Source organism: Galeopterus variegatus, unplaced genomic scaffold, assembly GCF_000696425.1.
Source record: "Galeopterus variegatus unplaced genomic scaffold, G_variegatus-3.0.2 Scaffold1982, whole genome shotgun sequence".
In the NCBI taxonomy this organism is placed as follows: Eukaryota; Metazoa; Chordata; class Mammalia; order Dermoptera; family Cynocephalidae; genus Galeopterus; species Galeopterus variegatus.
In genome coordinates, this window is record NW_007728093.1 from 326,633 (window position 1) to 335,741 (window position 9,109).

Sequence of the window (9,109 nt, forward strand, 5' to 3'; positions counted from 1 at the left end):
CTATTCAGCCTTCTTCATCACTAAGGTAGGGATGACACACATTCTCTCACTTAATCTTCACAAATACTGTACAAGATACATGTATTATTATTCCCATTTTACAGGTTAGTAAACAGAGGTTGCTCGAGGCAATGTCTGGTCCGATACCATGAGCTGGTGTTATGTGGGTGACCTCTGAGCCCAAGCTCCCGACCATCACACTGTCCTGCCACCAGGCAAAAGCAGTGGAGGGAGGGACAGCCTACTGGGAATATCTCCACTCCCCACCCCCAAGAGGTGAGGATAAATGACAAGAATTTATTCCCATTAAATATCTGACTTTATCCTGGCTCTATATGTCAGGATAAAATTTTGGAATGAAACAGCTGTCTTTATTTATTTATTTATTTATTTTTTCTCCTTTTTGTCTTTTTTCGTGTCCAGCAACGGATCGCAACCCTCAGTGTCGCGCCCGTACCGGACCGGGAACGGCAACGGGATCGCAACCCTCAGTGCTGCGCCCGCACCTCGCTCAGCCAGTGAGCGGAACCGGTCTGTATGTGGGATCCGAACCCTCGGCAGGAGCGCCGCTGGGCTCCCAAGTGGCGCACTGTAGCAGTGCGCCACCGGACTGGCCCGAAACAGCCGTCTTTATAAGCAAACAAAATTCATCAGTAAAGAGAATGTTTGGGGGCTTATTAAAGTGGGGCAGGAGTTGCACAGTATGGAGAGGAAAGTCATGTCGCTTCAGGGCTAGAGGTATAATTAGGAGAGGGCAATTGAGGATAATGCCTCCTGCTCTGCAGATGCAGATGCCACAGCTCTGTCTTTTCTGCTTTCAGACTGGCTGACATTAATCATCTAGCATGTTCCATTCTGGTAACTTGGTTTCAATTTAGCCATTGCTCAAGATGAAGGCTCAGCCAGATAGTGGCCCGAGCCTTAGGGCAAGGTGCTGACTTACTATTACTGAAAAATGAAGCAGATCCTTGCACTTTCAGGATGTCTTCATCAGAATCCAGAAAACAAATTTCCAGTAAATCACAGTTCTTTTGCACTTTCCAACTTTCTTCTCCCCACCGACTGGCCATTTGCTGCTTACAATCTAACGAGTCAGTAATGATTTTCGGTGAGTGAAAATGAGTAAGGAAACAATTTTAGGGAATTATGTATAGTGTGTTGGAATTATGAAACCATGTTCTGTGTGGGGATAACTTCTTTGTTGTATTCTGGAACTTTTCTAGCACTGAGTTAGAAGCCAAATATAATTTACTAAGGTTTTGATATAGCATTTCCTAAAACTTAAAAGTGCCTCATGTTTTTCCTTTTCCATTTTTCAACCTCTCTAACTTATTTATTTTCAGATTAAAACAAAATTCCTTTTTTTTTTCTTTAAAAGATGACTGGTAAGGGGATCTTAACCCTTGACTTGGTGTTGTCAGCACCACACTCACCCAGTGAGCTAACCAGCCATCCCTATATGGGATCCGAACACATGGCCTTGGTATTATCAGCACCGCACTCTCTCGAGTGAGCCACAGGCAGGCCCTTAAAACAAAATTCTAAAGCTCCTTCCACAAAGCACAGACAAAAGCCGCCATTTGGAAAGGGTAATTATTTTGATTAAGTTGATAAGCAATCTGTAAAGCCATTGCTATTAGCATAACATTTTTTCTGTATGAAATATTACACTGAAACAAAATTTTAGACCTGAGAGTGACTTTAGCAATCAAAGCCACTGTCATGTGGGTTATTTATATATTTGGTATTCTTATGTACTGGGCATACCTAATCAGGCACATATTTTCAAATAATGATGATAAGGTATAATATTCACGGGGGACATTATGGAGCTATGTCAAGCCCCTTCATTGGGAGTTTGTAAGTATTAGGCAGATGTAAGTTCTTTGTTTATTATCCACTAAGCTGCTTACCTAGTACAGATTCTATTTGACCTCAAAATCTGCCAAGCAACAGAAGGCTGTCCCTACAGCTCACAGTGCCTGGGAGGGAACAGTGACAATTTCCTCAGGGAATGCACTTGAAATGTTACTCTTAAACTAACCAGGCTCCATAGCTCTCACAAAAGTACCTTTGCCTTTTTATCTACCCTTTTCTGATTACTCTGCTGAGATTTCTCTCTCCCATATCCAACAAAAAGCCTACCCCAGGCCTTTTGTCCTTTGTCTCCATAGCTCTCACAAAAGTACCTTTGCCTTTTTATCTACCCTTTTCTGATTACTCTGCTGGGATTTCTCTCTCCCATATCCAACAAAAAGCCTACCCCAGGCCTTTTGTCCTTTGTTTTTTTTTTCACTTTCAGAGATATGGAAATATTTATGGATGAAATGATATGATGTCTGTGATTTACTTCAAAATAATATGGAAATTGGAAAAGCAGATGGGGACAAAATTGACAGGAGATTGGCCACGAGTTGGTCACTGTCGAAGCTGGGTGATGGGACAGGGAGCTCGTTATGATTATAACACGGCAGTGAGCATCCTCGTACACACGTGGGAATTTCCCTGAGCTGGACACCCAGAAGAGGAGCTGCTGGGCTTATGCACATTTTTAGTTTTATTGGATACGATCAAATTGCTCTCCAAAGGGTCTGCACAAGTTTATATTCCCACCAGTTGCGTGTGTCACCAAAACTTGAGATTTAGCATTTTTATCAATCAGCTTTTTAAAAAGTGGTATATTTCTTCACTGTTTTCATCTGCATTATCCCAATCACTGGTAAGTTTGAGCATCTTCTCACATTTGTTGGTTTTTCAGGTTTTTTTCTGTGAATTATCTGTTTATATTGTCCCAGATTATAGATGAAATCACAATGAGTTTTCTTTCCTCCAAGCAGCAGTGTGCAGCAGCCTGCTTGCATTAGCTTTATGAGAGCCAATTGTTATGTTTTTGAGAATTTTGATAACTGATTATCAAATATTGGCAGCCCAAAAATCAGCCCTGTTGGGAATATTTATACCAGGGCACTCAGCAAATGCTACAAACCAGGGCTCCTATCCCCAGAGAGCTGGCTGTTAACCATTTGCCAGCACACCACTGCTTTTACAGCTAGACACAGCCTGGCTCGAAAGAGCATCAAGGTGAAACTGAGGCACAGCTGGGGGAGGGGCCCCTTGACTCCCTGCCTGGGTCCAGGAAGGGCTTTGAGACTCTGTGTTTCCTGTGCTCAGCATCAGCAGGTGGAGTATCGGTGGGGTTGGGACTGGGGAGGGTAGCACCTCAAGGACACGTAGGAGGCCCAATCTGCTTTTGCAGCAAGGCCAGGTAGGATTGGATGCAGATCCTGGCATAGTCTATTCCTCGGTCCCTTTCGTTTCTGTTCCAGGCAAAGCCAGTGCAACATGAAAAAACCTTTCTCCTTTCTTCACCTTCTATCTCTGTCTTCACCAGTCAGTGTTTTTTAATTTACTATTTAATATCATGTTCCCTCGGGTATGGGGACATTTGTGGGGTAAAGGCAGAACTTCATAGTAGCCTGAGGTCTTGCTTGGTGACTTGGTACATAGGGTATGCACGGCCTGCCTAGATCCTCCCTGTGCTTGTGCCCAGGACTCTGTCCACGGAGGAGGGAACAGTGGCCACTGGGCAGTGACAGGGGAACCAGCAGCTGAAAACCCGTCTTGGGGAGGTGGGAAGGCAATGGGTCCGAGACCACGGGTGAACCCAGGCTCAGACTCCCTGGCTCATGCTCCATCGACCCATCAGACTTCACTCACAAAACACAAATTCAAAGACGAAATTTTTAAGAAATTCCAGACAACAGCTATAGAGCATCAGACCCCAAGCGTGGGAGCTCCTGAGTGTGCAGCCCTGTGTGGCCACATTGGATGCAGCCCATGAAGCTGGCCCTGAGGCAAGCAGCACTGTGGCCACCAGCCCTCTGCACATGAACCTTCCCTCCGCTCTGAGCTGTAGGAAGCTAGATGTCTTCACTACCACAGTGGCCACAGTCGGGCGACAATCACTTTAGAGAATGTCTGCAGGTTTGTTTTAACAGTTCCTTTAAGCACATATTTATTGAGCAGATACGATGGGCCAGGCACTGTTCTAGCTATAAGAACAACAAATAGGGACAAATCCCTGCCCTCATGGAGCTCCATTCTGGTGCAGGAGACAGGCAACGAAGAAGATAAATGCAAACATATATATAAGAGCATATTTATACTATGTTAGACAGTGGTAGGTGCTAACAAAAAAATTAAAGCAGGGAAGGGGATAGAAAGTATCAGTGAGGTGGTGTGAAAGGGGATGCGCAAGGTGAGATTTTAGATACTGGGACTCGGGAAGGCTTTACTGAGAAGGTGACATTCGAGCAAGAACCTGAGGTAGGGGAGGGATATACCAGGCACCCCAGTCAGTCCATTATAAAATGCTGGCTTCCTTGTAATGCCACCTAAGCGTCCACCAGAACCAGAAGGACTTGTGAATACTGTGCAGAACCACAGCCTTCTCAGTCATAATTTGCCTGTTAATATTGAGTTTGTTGTAAGTTATTTTGAACATTGGAAACATCAAATTAAAATATGCTGTTTAGAATCCTTTTTTATTGTGATGTTTATCAATTCAGTTTTCCTTGAAGTAGATACTATATTTATTGCCATATTTTTAGAAACTTGGGAGAGCTATCTTTGACATCTCCTGAGGATTAAACTCTTTCTGCAGTAATCTTTTTTCCCCTCATTCTCTCAGGTGTTCAGTAGAGCTTCTTCCCACACAAGCAAAGTAGGCTGTTAAATAATTAAACTGTAAAGCTACAGGAGGAGGAAAGAGAAGGAGCAATTCTTCCACAGTGGGAAGTGGAGTATTATTCTATTAGGCTATTTAAAAAAGATAATCCCCAAATAATAGTGGCTTAAATAAGATGGATGTATCTTTCTCGTGTACAAGAGGCCTGGGGGAAGGCAGTCTAGGCACGGTCTGTTCTCTGATGGCTCCAGGATATCGTCAGAGCTTCAGGCTCCCAGACCTCTGGTCTACTATCATCAAAATCATCTCATGTTCCATGATAGCTGCAGGAGCTCCAGCCATCACATTCACACTCCAGGAAGGAAGATGGGGTGGGCGAAATGGTCTATTTCTTCCCTTTTAAGGAAAACGTCTATAAATCTCTCACAACATTTCCACTTGTATATACCATAAATACATCATGGGCCAGAACTTAATCACATGGCCATACCCAGCTGTAATAGAGAATTGGAAACATGGTAAAGGTATGTAGCTGAACAATAGTTTTGTTAGAAAGTGATGTTCTGTTATTAGGGAGGGAAAGAAGAATGGATGTTGAGAAGAGTCTCTAACAGTTTCTGTCACAAACACTGACTTCATTTTTCTTTTTCAGCTTATGTAGTCTGTAAATTCAGGAAAATAAAGCAACACGTAACTCCTAGGACCTTGAGAAGCTCCATTTAAAAATGTTCTCATTCTAGCTTTCTAAAATTCAGATGAAAAACTCCAATGAGAAACTAATTTAGGTTCTGTCGTCTTTATTATTTTTGTGTATGTTACTTCAACAGTCTACTATTTCATCTGCTTTTGAATTGTATAGGTAAGCAGTCAAATGACTCGAGCATTTCACTGTAGTTGTACAGAGCTGAGCGCTTTATAGGACAAAATAATATTTTTAAACATGCATTTGAGAAAGAAATAATAATAGGTTGATTGCGATGGTATTCGTTTCAGTTCTGGGCTCTAAAGAAAGCATTTCCAAATGGACAGCTTACATTTTTTTCTGTTGAAAATAATTTCCAACAAAGAAAGCTTTTCTTTTTTGTTGACCCGTGTCACAATACAGTATCTGCTTAGAAAGTTTTTATACAATACAAGTAGCTTTCTGATGGAAAGCTAATGTGGGGGAGAAAAAAAGAGGACTATTTTCTTAGCTCTTGTATGTCTTCCTCTTGAAAATTCATTTTCTTTTTGCTAATGGCAACAGACGTTGTCTGCCAGCAGAGCGACACAAGAAAAATGTCATGCCTCAGTTACCATGACTGTGGGTCACTACGATGTCAGTTACCCTTTGTGCGTGATGACCTAGTGATTAAACTGCTAATATTTTATTAGTGGGAGGTTTCCCCTTATCATCAGAGAAGCTTTCAGGAATATTATGTTAAACTCAAAGCCAGATGTCATTCATAAATCTCTCGGCTTTATTAAAATATATTTATCTCTGAGTTAGGCCTGGCTTCGTAACACATTTCTCTCCTGCTTAATAATATAGGATTCCTTGTCTCGAATCCTGATTTCAGTGATGGAAATCCCACAGACAGACTCAAAATTATACTGTAAGAGAAAGTAGTGTAATAGAAAGTCTATCCTATCCCCCAGCTATGGAAATATAGTTTAATTGTTTAATGTACGAGAATGACTAGCATTAAATTCAGTCTGAGTTCCAACACATCTTACCTTGTGCAATAAATCATTTTGTTCCGAAAAGACTCTGCTGGATAGATAACCTACCTGCTTATGGACTTAAACTATTTTCTTATTGCTTTAGGAAGTCATTTTTTAATGACTCTCCATTATTACCCTAGAATGTTTCTGTACCACCTCTGACATCCCTCTTTTTTGAGTTTCATTGTTAAATTGGATTAGCATAATTCTTTTTATGGCATAAGACCATGCTGTAGTAGAAAAGGGAAAATTCTGATGTTTTTAAAATACACTGTCTTCGAGTGGAATAGCCTTTGCTTCAGCAAAGGGATTCAAAATGGCAGCACTTGTGTCCTCTAAGTAAAGCTCTGGAAATATCTGTCCCACTACATTTGCTCCACTGTAGTTTCTGTTGGCTGGAGAGCCTCCACTTGTCCTTCCAGATTCATTCCCCACCTACTCTGTTCCTTCTTGGGGCAGAGAGACCTGCAGGGACTGTTTCAACAGCTCTAAGCCTTATGGTTACCAGTTTGCTTTGGCCAGTGGGAGGCCCTGGCACAGATTGGAGGGAAGAGAGAGGAGTCGGGGTATTTTACTCTGGCTTGCTCCCTGCTGGGCCACCCAGAGAGCAGCTGCTTTCTCTGTAGGGTTCACTAATGGCTCTCTGTCATTGCCAGCTCAGGGCTATTTCACCAACCTTGCTGGTTTTCTTCAACCTCACCCAACACCTTTGTAAAGAATCTCAATTTTCCCATTGGAGCATGCTGTGCATTTCTGCCAGGGACTCTGGCTGATGTGCAAGTCTTCTGATCACCCTCTCTAAGAAATGGGTGATAGGGGTTAACTTGCCTATGACTTGTTTTTAGAAAATATTTTCATCATAAATAGGATTTAAAGCAATGCCCTGGGTGTTTTTAAGGAAGCGTAAATTTTCCCTGCTGTTTGTTTTGTACTACTAGAGTTGTAAATCATTTACATTTTCACAAGAATGTGAAAGAGGAAGGATATGGTTCTGCAAAGTATTTGTACAGTTCAGTCGGTTCTCATGGCAGGGTGCTGACATCTTGCTAGGGTGTCCAGACTCATGTTAAGTTGTGTCTTTCCAGCATTGCAGGGACCCAGGGTCAGATGAATGTAGTACTGAGTGAGCCCTAATCTTGTCAGCATCTTCTTTCCCTGATCCTCTACCCTGTTGCTAGCTTCTGTACCCCATTCCCACCCTGCATCCAATGTGCTGACCCTAACATTTCAAGAGAACTCATGCCAGGCTTCTAAAACAAAGTGCTCTAAGGCTGATGCTAATCACATGTCCTGAAAGGTTGGGTGAGAGAGCCACTCAATAGGATCATATTATTTTTTCAAATTTATTGCTGATTCAAGTTTGGTTTGAAGTTGGATACTTGTGCTATTTCTCATTTTCCCCACCATTGGGATGATTCTTATTTCAAAAGTGTGGTAAGTCCTATAAATTGTGATCTTTTGGTAAATTCTATTTGCAAGGACTGCCTCTTGAAAAAACCAATCTTAAAATTGGAGAAGGCACTGATTATTCAGTTTTAATCCACAAGATTTTTTTTTTTTATTTAGAAGATATAGGGCTTGTTTTATTTGAATGGTTGATCTATGTAGTCGCCGAGGCCACTTTGTACAAACAATAGGAGGATAGCTTTATTTCTGGGTCTTTTCCTCTCTAGACAGAGTCTTAATGATCTCCTCCTTCTTGGGCTGGAGGTGCTCTTCCTGGTGCTTGTGTTTCCTTGTCTTACACCTGCGGGTCTCAGCCCGGTCAGCCAGGAGCTTCACGCCGGCCTGGTCTGCCTGCAGCTTGTGGATGTGTTCTGTAAGAATCTGCTGGTTTTTGAACATGTTCCCCTTCACCTTCAGGTACAGGCTGTGATACACGTGGTGGTCAGTCTTCTTAGATTGATGGTATCTTCTGAGCAGCCAGCATGGAATCCTCATCCCCCTCATCCAAGGTACCTTCTCTGGCATTCGCGCATTGGCTGTACCCTTTTGCATACCTATCCCCATACTCCTGCCTTTCTGGAGGGCCAAGGTATTTTTCTGGCATTGAGCCCAGGAGTGGACAGTCATGGGCTTGTGGATGATCAGCCCATCTTTGATCAGCTTCCGGATCTGTTGATGGGAGTTGACACTGGCAATTTCATTGGTCTCATTGGGGTCCAACAACTCCTTCTTTTTGCCACAGTGAAGGGCGCTGGAGACAAGCCTCTCCTGAAGCCTGAGCATACTCACAGATCTTTTTTTTTCCTCCTTTTTGTCTTTTTTACTGACTGGTAACGGGATCGCAACCCTCGGTGTTGCGCCCACACCGCGCTCAGCCAGTGAGAGGGAACCGGTCTCCACATGGGATCCGAACCCTCGGCGGGAGCGCCGCCACGCTCCCAAGCGGACGCACTCTCCAGTGCGCCACCGGGCCGGCCCGCTCACAGATCTTTTATAAAAACATGTTAGCTGTGTCTTTTGGCTCCCAGGTAGGCAGATGGAAAACTTGGGGGAAGGGTCAGGACTTGTAGGGCCTGTGCTCTAATTCCTAAAAAGCAGGTCCTGTAAGTTCTGTTTTTTGGCTTTCCCTTCAGTCATTTGGAGATAACATCTACCTGTCAACACTGTTAAGGATAAAGATAATCAATGGAAAAGTGCTTTGAAAATTTAAACATCTTAAAAATACAAATTTTTGTTGCCTAAAAATATACAAAATATAGTCTGAACCAGTGG

At 42.8% G+C, this 9,109-nt stretch overlaps 1 pseudogene; it reads right to left on the reverse strand.

The window, feature by feature from the left end:
* Window positions 1-8,038: 8,038 nt before the first annotated feature.
* LOC103596310 lies at window positions 8,039-8,623 on the reverse strand (annotated as a pseudogene).
* Window positions 8,624-9,109: the final 486 nt, after the last annotated feature.